Source organism: Panicum virgatum, chromosome 1N (assembly GCF_016808335.1).
Source record: "Panicum virgatum strain AP13 chromosome 1N, P.virgatum_v5, whole genome shotgun sequence".
NCBI lineage: Eukaryota > Viridiplantae > Streptophyta > Magnoliopsida > Poales > Poaceae > Panicum > Panicum virgatum.
The window spans coordinates 49619151-49633214 of NC_053145.1; the positions used below are offsets into that span (position 1 = coordinate 49619151).

Genomic DNA, 14064 nt, shown 5'->3' on the forward strand with positions numbered 1-14064 from the left:
CGTGCGTGAACCTGATAGGTCTTCGTAGTCTTCCTCGGTCTCTGACGTCTTCTGGTCGTCTGGTACGTCCTTCTGGGTCCTCCGGGTGTCGGGGTAGTCCTTCTGGATCTTGTGGTCGTCCGGGACGTCGGTCAACTCCTCCACGTCAGGACCTAATCGTAAATACATATAAATACAGGGGCCAAGGTGCAAGAATGCATAAAATAGGCTCAAAAGAGATCCAACTCACAACAAATCCTATTCTAACGTATAGATCATGATTTTAGAAGAATTATGAAACTGGTTTCATATTTTTCGGAGCTCCGGTTGAATTACTGTGAATTTTCTAAGATTAAAGCATTTTCTGGAATTAATAAATGATTATCGAAAAAGGAAAAGCACAGAGGTGACATGTGGCAGCACCAGAGCGTGCCATGTGGCATGATGACGTCACCCGGTGGGTCAGCTTTGCTGACGTCAGCAGTGGGCCCTGTTGACGTCAGCGTTAACCAAGTCAACATTGACCGTTGACTGGTCAGCCGGGTCAGTGGGGTCCACAAGTCAGTGGGCCCTAGTAGTCAGCCTCTCAACAGATGCTTACAGGTGGGACCCGTGTGTCAGGGTTTAAACTAGAAAAAGAAAAGATAAAAGGTAGGGCGGCTGGTTTACTAGGCTCAAAGGTAAGTTGGGCCGGCTCATGGCCCACTTGGTTCGGCTCACGTTGTTGGGTCGGCTTGAACGACGGCTCACAGGCCGGCTCGGGCAGCGGCTCCAGATCAAAGGCCGGCTCGGACTGGCTTGGTCTCTTGGCTCGGTGGGCCGTCTCAAGCTTGGCTTCAGGAAACAAGGCCGGCTCGGGTCTGGGCGAGTTGGGTCCGGCTCAGCTGGTTCTGGGCCAGGGTTCTCCGGCGGGCGTGGCTTCCGTGCTCCCCTTCCTCTCCTGCTTCGGCGTCGATGGCGATGGCGGCGGCGGCTTCACGGCAAAGCTTCTGCGGCGAGGCACGGCTTCCTGGTGGCGCGCCTTCTCTTCGCGTCCCTCTCCTTCTTTCCTCCTCCCCGGCTCCTTCTCTCCCTTGGTTCTTGCGGCGGGGCGGCGTCGTCAGGCCCCCGGCGACGATGTAGGGGCTTGGCAAAGTTCTCCGGCAGGGCTCCAGCGGCAGCAAGGTAGCGGCGGAGCGGGGATGAAACAGATCGAGACGGGTCGGGGCTCGGGCTCGGCTCGATTCGTGCTCGCGTGCGGGGGTTCGGGTAGCCCAATCCGCGGCGGCGCGGAGCAGGGCTGGCGGCAGTGAGGTAGGGGCACGCGGCCGGGTTGCCCTCGCATTCCGTGGCGAGGACAAAAGCGCCGGGCTCGCGTGTGTGCAGGGCGAGCAGGTCAGGCAAGGCGAGGTCGAGACGATGCGCGACCGACGTGACGCCGTGCCGACGGCGGCGCGTGGCGCGGCGTGTTCGCTGGGGCTTCCAGCGCGGGGTGGTGCTCGGCGCGGCGAGGACGGGGCTGGGTCGTGTCAGGCACGCGTTGCGCGTGGTGCGGGATCCGGCATGAAGGCGGGGTCGTGCAAGGCGTGGGTGCGCGCAAGGCGCGACACGACGCGGCCACGGCGAGACGTGGCGCGTGGCCTGGGCCGGCAGATTAGAGGTCGGGGCCAAAGGCTTCAATGGCGGCGAAACGGAGCATGGCAGGCCGAGGCGGGTCGCGGCGAGGGATCGGTCAACACCAAAGCAAGGCAAAGGCTTGTGCTTGGGTACCAGGGCACGCGCGCACGCGTGCGACTCACGCATGGCGTGGCCGCGGCGTGGCCAGGCAACGGTGGTTGTGCTTCGCGCGTGTGGGTGCATCCAGGGCGCCATGAGGGCCAACGGCCGTGCTTGTGCAAGGTGTGGCGTGTGCGTGCTCAGGGCGTGGCGTGGCCGCGACGTCGTGGGCGCGGTGCGGCGTGGACGTGGCCGCGGCGTGACGGTGGCGGCAACAGGCACGAGCGAAGGCTCGGGCGGTGAGGTCTCGTGGCGTAGAGGCTGCAGTGGTGCGCGTGGGTGGCGCGTGTGCGTGCGCACACGGACCCCGGGTTGAGGCCCGCGGGACGACAGCGCAACGGATAGGCACGCCGGCGGCCAAGGCTCGGCGGCGGCGAAGAGCGCCGGGTGTTCTTGGTTCATGGGCAAAACAGAGCAGAGCAGGCACAAGAGGGTGAGGCGCATCGGCAACGGCGGCGGCCTACCGGTGGGCTCGAGGGCAATGGGTGGCGACGCAGTGGCGAGTCGGAGCAGCGAGGAAGCGAGGCCGTGCAGGGAGAACCGCCACGGCGATGTGGTCGAACAGGCACAGGCTTGGCAAAGGTCCTCTGCGGCGGCGCGTCCTCCTCCTCCTTGGCGACGTCGGCTTCGGACGCAGCGGCGGGTGCTCGGCACGCTCCTTCTCCTCCTCTTCCTGGCGCTCGGCTCTTTCTTCTTCTCCTCTCCCTCTCCTCTGTTTCCTCGAGAACGCTGTGGCGGCTCTGGATTGGGGAAAAGCACTGGGGGTCTAGGATTTGCGGCGGCCGGTGGGGGTTTTATAGGCGGCCAGCTAGGGTTTGGGCTCGGCGCGGGGCGCTCCAAGGCACGGACACCGAGGATTGCCGGCGGCCGATTTGGGGACGCGCGCAGGGGCATGTGGCGCCCATCGCGTGGCTGCAGCTAGAGTTTTTGGGCGCGGCGCGCGCAATGGTGGTCAAAGCGGAGGGCACGGGGGTGCGCCATGATGTCGGTGAGGCGCGGGCGCGGCGGTTTCACCAAGTTGTCGCGACGCAGAGGCGGACGGCAAAAAGCAGAGCAGCGGGCAGTCTCCGTGGGGGAGAAAGGGGAATAGTTTCCCCTCCCCGACAGGTGGGCCAAGCGGCAGGGAAACAGGGGGGCATCGCGTGCGGTGCGTCCGCGCGGGCAGGCCGGTGCGGGCTGGCGAGCTAGGACGCACGCACGTTAGCGGGCCGGGGTGTGCGGGTGAAGCAGGCCAGGCCGAGCGCGGGAGCAGGCCGTGAAAAAGAGAAAGGACCAGGTGGGCTGGACTGCTAACTGGGTTTAGGTGCTGATTGGTTTAGGGTGTTTTGGGTTTAACCGGGCTAAACTGGGTTAGGGCCGGTTTGGGTTTGGATTAGAGATGGTTAGACTGGGCTGCTGCTGGGTTTAACCGGGCTGGTTTGGGTTGGACCAGGTTAGGGTCGGATAGGGTAGGCCTCGGGCCAGCGGGTTAGGGTTAGAGGGTTGTTGGGGTTTGGATTTAATTTGAATGGCACAATTCAAATTAAACCCCACACAAGGGTTAGCATTTGAAATTAAATTGAGGGGCACTCCTCAATTTAAATTCCACACAATTTTCACGCAAGGAAAACAAACCCAAATCGAATTCGAGTAAACAAGGTAGATGCAAATAAATCCGAGTAACTCCAAACATTGTCACACTAGCAAAATATTATCCTTAATTCTCATCAAAATTTTAATTACTTGGAATTTAGAGAGATAGAATTCTTACTTATATGAGTAAAACTACAGCACTAACACAAAAAATTTTGAAACTCGCATTTTTCGACTATTTAACATTCCGGAAAAATCCGGGATGTTACAACCGGAGTATGCTAATTGGTTGCAATAATATACATTTGGAAGACTGCACTCTGCTGGGCTCTTCTTTGTCCGGGCCATGGTTTCTCTAGCTCACAACTATGCGACCTGTGGGAACACCATTTCTTTCCAGGAGAGGAGAACAAGATCAAAACCACGGTCATCACCTGTGTCCTCTGGAACCTTTAGAAAAGCAGGAACGCCTGCACCTTTGAATGCCAAGATCTACCACCTGCTGTTACATTGCGGCGAGTTGTAACTGATCTGCATTTGTGGTCTCACAGGGCCATAAAAGTCTGATCATCGTGCCTTGCTGAGAGTCTGGAGCGAGAAAGTACGATCTGTACTAGGCTAGACATGGGGCTTCTCTTTATTTCACCCTCCGTCACAAATAATATAGCCTATTAATATACATTTGGTCTACTTTTGTTCTAGTTTTAAATTTGTGATGAATATGTTTGCTAGGTGTACGTGATAGGTGATACCTCGTTGTGTTTGGGCTTGGGTTTGGGTTTGGGAGGCAGACCATCTCACTTCTGCTATGCAAGGGGTAAAAGTAACCGGTACCCCAAAACCAACGATTAAATGATAAAAGCCCAATAAGGTTAAGACAAGCGCGGCTCGAGGCGAACACAGCCGGCCCACTAGAGGCCGACCCCGCCTTGCCCGGCCGCCGAGGGGGCCGCCACCCTCAGACTGACCCTCGCAAGGAGGTCTCCGCCTCGCCCGACCCCCGCGGGAGACTCCCGCCTCGCCAGACCCTCGCGGGAAAATATCGCTCCGACCCCTGCGGAGGGGTAGGAGTGGGCCCACATGATAGTTTGACCATGCCGCAAACCCGAAGACCATGATTAGTCAGGGGAAGGCCCGCGCGGGCTGACATGACCATTTGCCCCTGCCATAGCATGAGCCTGGGCAGTCGCGACAGTAGTCCGATGCGACAACGCCTTACCGACGGGACGGACCACACCCTCCCTCATCCCGAAGTCAGCTCTAAGGACGGGAAGACCGTCCTCAGGGGCAGGGGAGAGGACGCCCATCCTTGCTAACGCCAGCACCGCCGGCGAAGCGATCGCCAACGCGTGTCCCTGCGATGGGACAACAGCTGCAGCGCGCCATGACTTTCTCCCACCCGTCATGATCGTCAGGAGCGGAAGTCAGGCGAAGAAGATTGCCGCCGAAGGAATAGGCAACTAGGGGCCGTACCGAGGCCGTCCGGCCGGAGGAGAGAAGGGCCAGAATGCATCCGACCCCCCCCCCCCCACTTTTCCTTTCTTACTTTTCCATCCTTTTTGTATCCGCCCCCCGTTCCTCCTTGGACTATAAAGGGACGGGGCACCCCATGCACAGGGACCGACAGATAGAGCAACCACTCTCTCTCTCTCTCTCTCTCTCTCTCTCTCTCGTTTCACTAGAGACCAGGGAAGCCCGTTCCCTCTCTCGCCTGTTTGTAACCCCTACTGCAAACTTTGAGCACAAGAGCACGAGAGCTCAAACTGGACGTAGGGACATTCTGTCCGAACCAGTATAAATCCTCGTGTTAGATCCTTACATTACCATCCAAAGTAGTGACGCACTTACAAATTTACTAGCCAGTGATACGGAACACCAACACTTGTGTTATCTGCGATGGATATGCCTGCGAGGTGTTCAGAATTTCAGAACACATATTCAGCTACCAGCTGGTTGCGCGACCATTCCATTCCAGACCCAGAAACTATATGCGGGCCGTCAGAACACTGATCAGATTAAGGCCCAGGATCATATGCCTTTCCGTTAGCAGTTTATGCCATGCTAGGCCGACAGCGCAGAGCCCACCCTACGCGGGGCGTCTATTCCCCGCATATGCGAGACGGCATCGATGCATTACACACGCACCCGTCCCCATCTCCCCTGGCTCCGACGGCCTCTACCACCTCCGCCGCCACCCTCCACCGCCGACGCCGCTAACCACTCCCGCCGCTGCACCGCTCGTCTACCGCTAGTGCCACCGCTTTCTCCTCGCCTCCGCCGCCGACCACTGCTCACCGGAGATCCTACCCTGCCTGGCCGTCGGCGCTCCCGCATCGCCTCGACCTTCGCTAGCCCAGCCGCCGCCACCGCCGCCCCGGCCTCCTCTTCTATAGCCAAAGGCCATGGATTTGCCCCACCCCCGGCAACCCGAACCCTAAATGTTCGCCGCCTCCCTCCACCACCTCGGCCGCCGGCGGCCCCACCAACCACCCCCAAACCCCGGCGCCACCACCATCGCGAGGTCTAGAGGAAGAAGCACAGTGCGGTACGAGCCCACATACAGCGACCACGGCCTCCTCTTCTGTGATACGTCGGCACTGCCTCGCATGTGCGATGAATAGAATTCCTCACCCCACACACCTGTACGCTCCGACCTGGCCCGGGCGATGTTTTCGCACACCTGGCCTTGCCGTGGCTAGTTGCCTGCGCACCGTCGCTCAACAGCTAAATGAGCTCTTGCTCGCGCAAAGCGATGGCTGCCATCTCTCGCGACCTCCAGGTACCATCATCTCATCCCCTGACCGACCACCCGTAGCCGTGCCTCCTTGATCGGCAGAGCAAGAGGCCTTTCCCGCCTCTCATCATGGTGCTGTTTAGTTTAACGACGAATTGGACAATGGAAAGGTGACAGAAAATGGGTTTGATGAATTGGGCAAGGTCTAGTGGAGAGATTAACATGAGATTTTGTAAGTACGGTGCTGAGCCAATACCTACATTTGACTTCACACTCAAGCTTGGTTGGGGTAGCTATGATGGCTGGTAGTAAGGTTTTAAATCGCCGAATAAGTGGTTTAGCGACAGTGCTACCATTACAGTATTTAGCGGGTTATAACCAATTTTAACGAGCTAAATGCCATACACTACCGGAAACCGGTAATTCGCCGTGTGCCTAATAGTTCGCCGTGCACAAACCATCGGGCACACGCGCGAAGAGAGCCTTTGTCGTGGGCCAAATACAGAACACACGGCCAAATTAAAGCCCACGGCGGAAGGAGGCTTCGCCATGTGCCCTAACCTCGGCACACGGCAAATGAATCTTTGCCGTGTGCCTCAGGTCCGCACATGGCAAAGATAGGTCCACGTGGCCAGAGCATCACGGTCGGGCAACACCGTCAAATTTTGTCGTGTGCCTCCGTTAGGCACACGGCGAATTTACATCTATACCGTGTGCCACATGGAGGCACACGGCAAAAATAGCGCCACGTGGCCCATCGATCACGGCCGGTCGATGTCGTCATGTTTTGCCGTGTGGCCAGGTTTGGGCACACGGTGAAATTTATATGTTTGCCGTGTGCCAAGATCTATGGCACACGGCAAAGAATCTTTGCCGTGTGTCCTAGATCGGACACACGGTGAACTCCCGCGCACTTATTAACTCTCTGCCTCACTGTCTCGCTCACTCGCTCACCCTCCAATCGATCTCCCCCCTTCGTGAGTGCCGCTCGCCCGCCGCTCCCATCCCAACCATAGCTAGTGGCGGCAGGCCGTTGAGCGGCTGAGTGGCGGCGGTGGCGGCCAGGACTGGCGGCGGCGCAGCACACCGCACACCTGCACACACTGGCAGAGGCAAGGGCAGGGGTGCAGGGCACGCAAGGAGTGAGAGCGACCGCCTGCTCCCTGCCTCCCTTCTGCCCTGCTCGGCGAGCGGCGCCCGGCTAGGCACAGCGCAGCTCCGTAGCAGCGCAGGCAGGCGGGCGGCCAGCGGGGCAGTAGGTGTCCAGGTCCGGCGACCAGGGAGCGGCGCTGCGTGTCGATTGCAGAATTGCTAGGTATGTAGGTGATGGTTCTACTCGTAGAAAAGGTTGTTGCAATGCTGCGTATCAATTTATGAAATTTGATTGCTTGTATTGTAATAATCTTATAATTTGTAAGCATCCTTATCAATGCTATTAGTTGTTTTACAATTTTATCCTCTATTTATTTCATGCATTCCTACTTTGATATACTGATCATTTAGTACACTATTATATATATATATATATGTCAAACCATTTCAGATTATGAACAATTTGTGTTATCGGTACTCGATTATGTGCTACTAGTTTGCGATTTGAGGTGTCAAAAATATTCAGTACTGCCGCCGCCCCTGTGCATCGGCCCCGCCCCGCCCCGTTGCTGCTGCGTGGCGCGCAGCGCCGTCGACCTGCAGGAGCCGCCCCTGCTGGAGGTCCCGCGCCTCCCGCCGTCGCTGCTGGAGCCCGCGCGAGGAGGTCCTGCGTCGCCCATCTTGGCCTGCTGGAGAGCCGCCCGCCGCCGTCTCCTACGCCTGACCTCCGGCGCCATCCGCAGCCCCTCCTGCCATGCCATCCCGTGAGGAGGTCCAGTGCCGCCAGGCCCAGGCTCTCGTACTGCCGCGCCACCGTCCACGGCACACATAAATCTCTCTCCCCATTGTTTTCTGAACTAAATTTGTTTTATGATTTCAATTACTGAATAATTGCATAACAAGGACAAAGGCAAAGTGCCACAAAGACACATTCAAGCACCGTAGGAAGCCCATGACACAATATAGCTATAAAGTCATATATTTAAGCATTCCTATGCCATCCAGCACAGCTAGGCAAACAAAAGTCCAGATCCAAGATGGAAGATTTAGAGGGTAAATTCAAAACAAATAAAATGACTAATCTCTGAATCGAGATATATTAGAAATTGTCCTTACAGATACGAGGAGGATAAAATACGGCAACAAATTAAGAAGATAGAAATGACTATATAGTCCCACAAGCAGTAAGCAAGGTGATACTGAATCACTGAACTTGCTTCCACAAACAAAACCACATATTTATACTTCATAGCACACTGATTCAGAAGAAAGGGGGTGAAACAAACTAGTGGAATACAACAGCAGGCTTCAGTATTTAATTTCATATTTTTCAAGTGTACATGTGCTTTACCTAATAGGATTGCTTAGAAATTCGTCTTCGCTATGCAGTTCCATTTTTTTGAAAACTGTCATGCAGTTCCATTTATTTTAAAACTGTCATGCAGTTCGATTATACACAACTCCAATAATTAATTTGTGCTAGTTATTCTCCCAACTCAATTATTTTGTTCTTGGGACTCAGTTATCCTTGTCTGACCACTCAGTTATTCTGGTATGCGGCCTCAGTTATCCCCCCTCCCAAGCGCCTCCAAATCCAAGACCGCGGGGAGGCCACCTCCACCACCTCCTCCACATCGGGCGAATTCGGTACCCCAGATCTGTACATGCATTTCTAATCATCGCATTCTACCTACAACAACATCAGCAAACCCAGATCCACAGGTGAAATTTGTCTGTGTTTGCTTTGGTGGAGCCATTCAAATATCAAAGTTCTCACCAAATCCTATGACATTACGGAAGAAGTTCTCCAAGATGATTAGCTGGTTAGGTGGGTGTCTGCCCTGTAGCAACTGTGCGACCCATGTCAGCTGCTTCTCCAACACCAACCACGACAACCCCGTCGTCACCATCAACTACTATGGCAATACTCCAAGGGAAGGAGGAAGTAGTGGTCACGGTAGCCAGCTGGAAGGAGAAAGCCAAGGTCGTGGTAGCCAGCAAGATGCTTTGCCGGATCTTATATCGATGTAATTGTTGGAAAGGTCTTGTGAGATGGATTTGTGTTGCCTGATCTGTATGCATGTACATCTAGAGTATCGGTTTGCATACTACAGAGTATGTGATTTGTTATGGACTTGTTTGGTGATACTTGTGAGCTTGGTGGTTGACTTGGTTTGATTTATGGACTTGTGATGATATCTGTGTACTATATGTGTGATATGTGGACTTGTTTGGTGATATATGTGATATTTGAAACATTTGTGTGATATATGTGATATTTGAGCGATATGTGTGATATGTGAGGTGTTTGATTTGTAGGAGCTGAAACTAAAAACAAAAATTAAATTAAATTTTAGACAGCTTTGCCGAGTGTTTTGGCTAAAACACTCGGCAAACAGGCCCTTTTGCCGAGTGCCATCACTTTGAATTTTTTTTTATTTTAATCCTTTTTAATCTAATATTTTATAAATAACTCGTACCGATCTAAATTTGCGAAAACTAGCCCTTTTGGTCGATGGGTGTGTGCGGCGCGACTCTTTGCTGAGTCCCGCCAAGCCTCGTGGCGCGACCATTCAGCTGGTCCCGCCAAGTTTCTTGGCCCGTAGAATTTGGCGTGACTAGTTGGTGCCATTTTGGCCCACAGCAAAACTGGTCGATGGCTGTGTGCTGGGACTCTTTAACGTGTCACGCCACACCACGTGGCGCGACTCTTAACTCAGTCACGCTGTAGAATTTGGCGTGACTAGTTGGTGCCATTTTGGCCCACAGCAAAACTGGTCGATGTCTGTGCGTGGCGCGACTCTTTAACGAGTCACGCCACACCACGTGGCGCGACTCTTAACGCAGTCACGCCTTCAACGAGTCATGCCACACCACGTGGCGCGACTCTTATCGCAGTCACGCAGTGTAATTTGGCGTGACTAGTTGGTGTCATTTTGGCCCACTGCAAAACTGGCCGATGGGTGTGTGTGGCGCGACTCTTTACTGAGTCACGCCACCCAACGTGGCGCGACTCTTGACTCAGTCACGCCGTGGTACTTGGCGTGACTAGTTGGTGCCATTTTGGCCTAAGGCAAAACTGGTCGATGGCTGTGCATGGCGCGACTCTTTACTGAGTCCCGCCACGCTACTCGGCGCGACTCAGTGAAGAGTCACGCCACACGCAACCACTGACCAGATCTGCCGTGGGCATATTTTGTGCCAACTTGTCACGCCGAGTAAAATGGCGCAACTCCTCGATGAACAAACATTTAATGAAATATTTCACATTCATTAACACAAAAATAACATAAACACATACTCCAATTCATTGTCACTTTTTTTCAAAATAAACCACCAAAGTGACTATCCAGAATAAACAGCCACGCTACCAAATGGCTGAACATGTCTAGAATAAAATCTGCTGATAATCTTACAACATTCCATAATAGAAGTTGCAACTAAAATGGCGCGACTCCTCGATGACCCAAAAGCATCCAGCCGCAATAGCAAAATAGAAGCATCCTCACCAAAGTTGTTCATATCGGAGGTCACAAGCAAAAGATATCAACCACACTAATACAAGAGGTCCAGTGACAAACTAAATTTAGGCAACATTTGATTCATCAGTACATCGATGTTAGCCAACATGTTTCCATCTAAGTTACATAGTTCCATCTACATCTACTCATACTTCACTCGTACCCAACATGGTTGTGGAGGCTACCAAGCCTTGTTCAAACATACCTAGTACCATGCTAGTCATGGGACACATGTGGGGTGAAAGGTTTCTTGGGACGACGAGGGCGGCCCGGCTTAGTTGCTAGGACGTTAGCGCTCCTGACATCAGTGTGATCCCGTGCCCGTGCCCTTATCTGCCTCTTTGGTCGTGGAGTATCTTGCGTGGGCTCTGGAGCGTCCGGAATCTGTGAGAAGCCAATCTCATCGTGGCCGTAGTCAGGATCTTCACCATCTGAGCTTGATGTCTCCTCAGACTCCTCACTGACGATGTCTTGAGGGGGTCTCTCCTTGCCCCTCCTACGAGGGGTTCCAATACTGAGAGCACCGGATCGGCTGCAACATCCTCCTATTAGAGAGAATTGTTTAACATATATGTAAGTAAAAACAAGCATAAAGTAGTAGAAATGGAAATAACATTGCTAATGTCCCACCTATAGATGAGGTGCCCAATGAAGTACTCGTGCTTCTTGTACTGCGATGGTGTGACCCGGAAGGTTCACCATCATCGGCCGCTGGTTGTCCTTGTCCCGCTATGCAGTTCAGTTTGAATGCCATTTTTCGGCAACCCCGTCTAAACCTCTACATTGCATTTCAGCACAGAATTCGAAAGACACTAATCATTGAGAACTGAAAACTAAATTCATTAGACATATTAGAGGGAATTGTACATATTCTACCTGTAAGAATCCCCTCAGCACGGTGGCCTCATCCGGAGATCCTATTGGCACCCTCAACGCTTGTCCCGCCTCGTTATCAAAACGACTAAGTTGCTGCCCCTGCAAATGCATAGGTCGCACAAGTTATTATGCCATAAAAATTCTACAAACTACTTAACAAGTTAGGTCATAAAGATGTAGGACATTGCAATATTTTCAGGTGTTGTGCACTACAACTTACAATGTAGTCTTCAAAGGGTCCTCGCTCGGGCTGCGTACCCATTCTCGAGTGAGCATCATATTCGGCAAAGACATCTTCGGGGTCCGAAGGTAGATCCTCGATGTGGGTATCGTCCAATGCAGCCTTGAGCTTTAGCCGTGTGTTTTGCTTCAACCAGTCCAAATATATATTGAACTGGGCCTCACGGTGAACAGGGCCACCATAAACTATGTTGTTGCCTCGACCATTCCAAGCATTCACATATGCAAGGTGCTTCTCCTCCCAGTTTTTGGCACCCCGCTGCTTCCGTCGATCAGTTCTACATATAATGTATGCAAGAATTAATGTAATTGCAAAAGATGCAAATATTTTCCATAGAATGAGATTGCAGAAAATAAATAACCATACCCGTGCAACTCATGGCTTGTATTAATATACTCAGGCGGACAAGACTGAAGTATTCCAAATTGGCGCATCACCCGATTTGGAAGGTGGTACTCAACAATGTAATAGCAAATAAGAGGGCAAATTGAGCGCCAGTATTCATTATCCCTCATGCATTGCAGACTAAGATTCATGTTTTGCACCTCCATGCGATTGTATGGTTGCCATTCAACCTAATACGACATGTTCAATATGATTACAACAAATTGAGGACGATATATTACACGAATTGCGGTAGACGAGGTGGTTATAGACTTATGTGTGCAGCATTTAGGCAATCAAGGGCATTGCTGTAGTCTATGTACCGCCTTCCTGGATTACCCTGCACGGTACCAATATTGTTCCATAACCAACCCACTTTAGCCACAGCCTCTCCCTCGTATAATGGCGTAACCTTAGATATAGCAATAAATAATGACATTAGCAAATTTTGAAGATTACCCAAACCTAACAACAACAATGCAAAAGTAATGAACAAATAAAATACTTACTCCATGAGCATAACGCTCCGGCCGGCCAACAGGAAGGCGCTCCCACATCCACAGTTGCAATAGGTAAGCACAACCACCAAGATTTGCACTATCTTTGCTCCGCCTACAAGCATCACACAGCTGACGGTACAACCACCCAAGTGTTGCGTTCCCCCAGCTGAAAGTGGCAATATTGTCCCAGTCTTGACCAATTAGTTCTAGCCACATCCATGAGATTGTGTTCCCGCTCGAATCAGGAAATAGAAACCCGGCGATCAAATGCCATAGCCATGACCGAGCGAACCTAGCAACAGTCCCGCCATTAGCATCCGCTCCAGGTGGTGTATCAAAATGTTGCGTCAACCAAGCTGAGGTCACTCCCGTAGGCCTCTTATCCTTCGTGTCTTCCGGTGGTTCGGGTGGGTGCACTCCAAACAACAGCTCCACTCTTTCTCTCCATCCATTTGGACAGATGCTACCAGTTACGGCTCTACCATCTATACGAAGCCCAAATAGCATTGCCACATCTTGGAGTGTAATTGACATCTCACCGCTGGGAAGGTGGAATGTGTGTGTCTCAGGCCTCCACCGGTCCACCAGAGCTGTTAAAGCTGCATTGTCCATACCGGGGAGGCCCTCCTTGACTAGCCACGCAAACGGGAGGAATCCAGCCCGTTTTAGGTACGGTGCGTACCTATCATCCCACCGCAGAGGCTTGTGAAGGCGGGGGCGTAGAGGCTTCAAAACCTACAAAAATATCAATGAACTTTATAATAAACTAAAATCAAATTAATGACTTCACAAAAATAAAAACGAACACAAATTCACCTGCGTACGCTCTTCTTGTATCTTGCCACGGTGTCGCTCATCGTAATGCATCTCCAGGAGAGGGTAGCGCGGGTGGTGTGCCATCTACATACAAAAAGTAATATATAATAAGCAATCCCTTTGTTTCGTCAGACTTGTACTATGAACATTGGTTCATGAATGTAGCTGCATATTGGTAAAAATAACGGAGCTACCGTAAAAATTAACAGGCTACCGCTAGAACAAACTACGGGAACGCGATTAGGAGCAAGATTAAAGCTAAGAACAATTATAGTAAAAGTAACGGAAAAAGAAAAATTTAATGAAACAATTCATCGAACATCTTACAGGCGGAGGGTGATTGTTGAGGAATAAACTCGATTCATGCCAGAATTTTTCTCGTACTCACTCGATCCGTTTCCTTGCACAAGAACAAGGAATCAAGAAGTTCAATTGCTCACCTTGCGCCGCCCTCACCTAAACTTCACACGCGCGGTGGCCGTCGCACTGCACCGCTCAGCCGCTGTGCAGCTGCTGGGCAAACCGCATCCTGCAGGTGCCTGCGGCGGCGGCCGGCGGGGGCAGCGCGCGCCGCGCGGGAAATGCCGGCGGCCG

At 52.7% G+C, this 14064-nt stretch overlaps 1 long non-coding RNA gene across 1 annotated transcript; it reads right to left on the reverse strand.

The window, feature by feature from the left end:
- Nucleotides 1–11326: 11326 nt before the first annotated feature.
- On the reverse strand, nt 11327–12073 carry LOC120654142. The gene is made up of 3 exons (XR_005666999.1): nt 11750–12073; nt 11530–11628; nt 11327–11431 (listed from the first exon to the last, which is right to left on the reverse strand). It is a non-coding gene; the product is annotated as an uncharacterized LOC120654142 (long non-coding RNA).
- Between the last annotated feature and the right edge of the window lie 1991 nt (nt 12074–14064).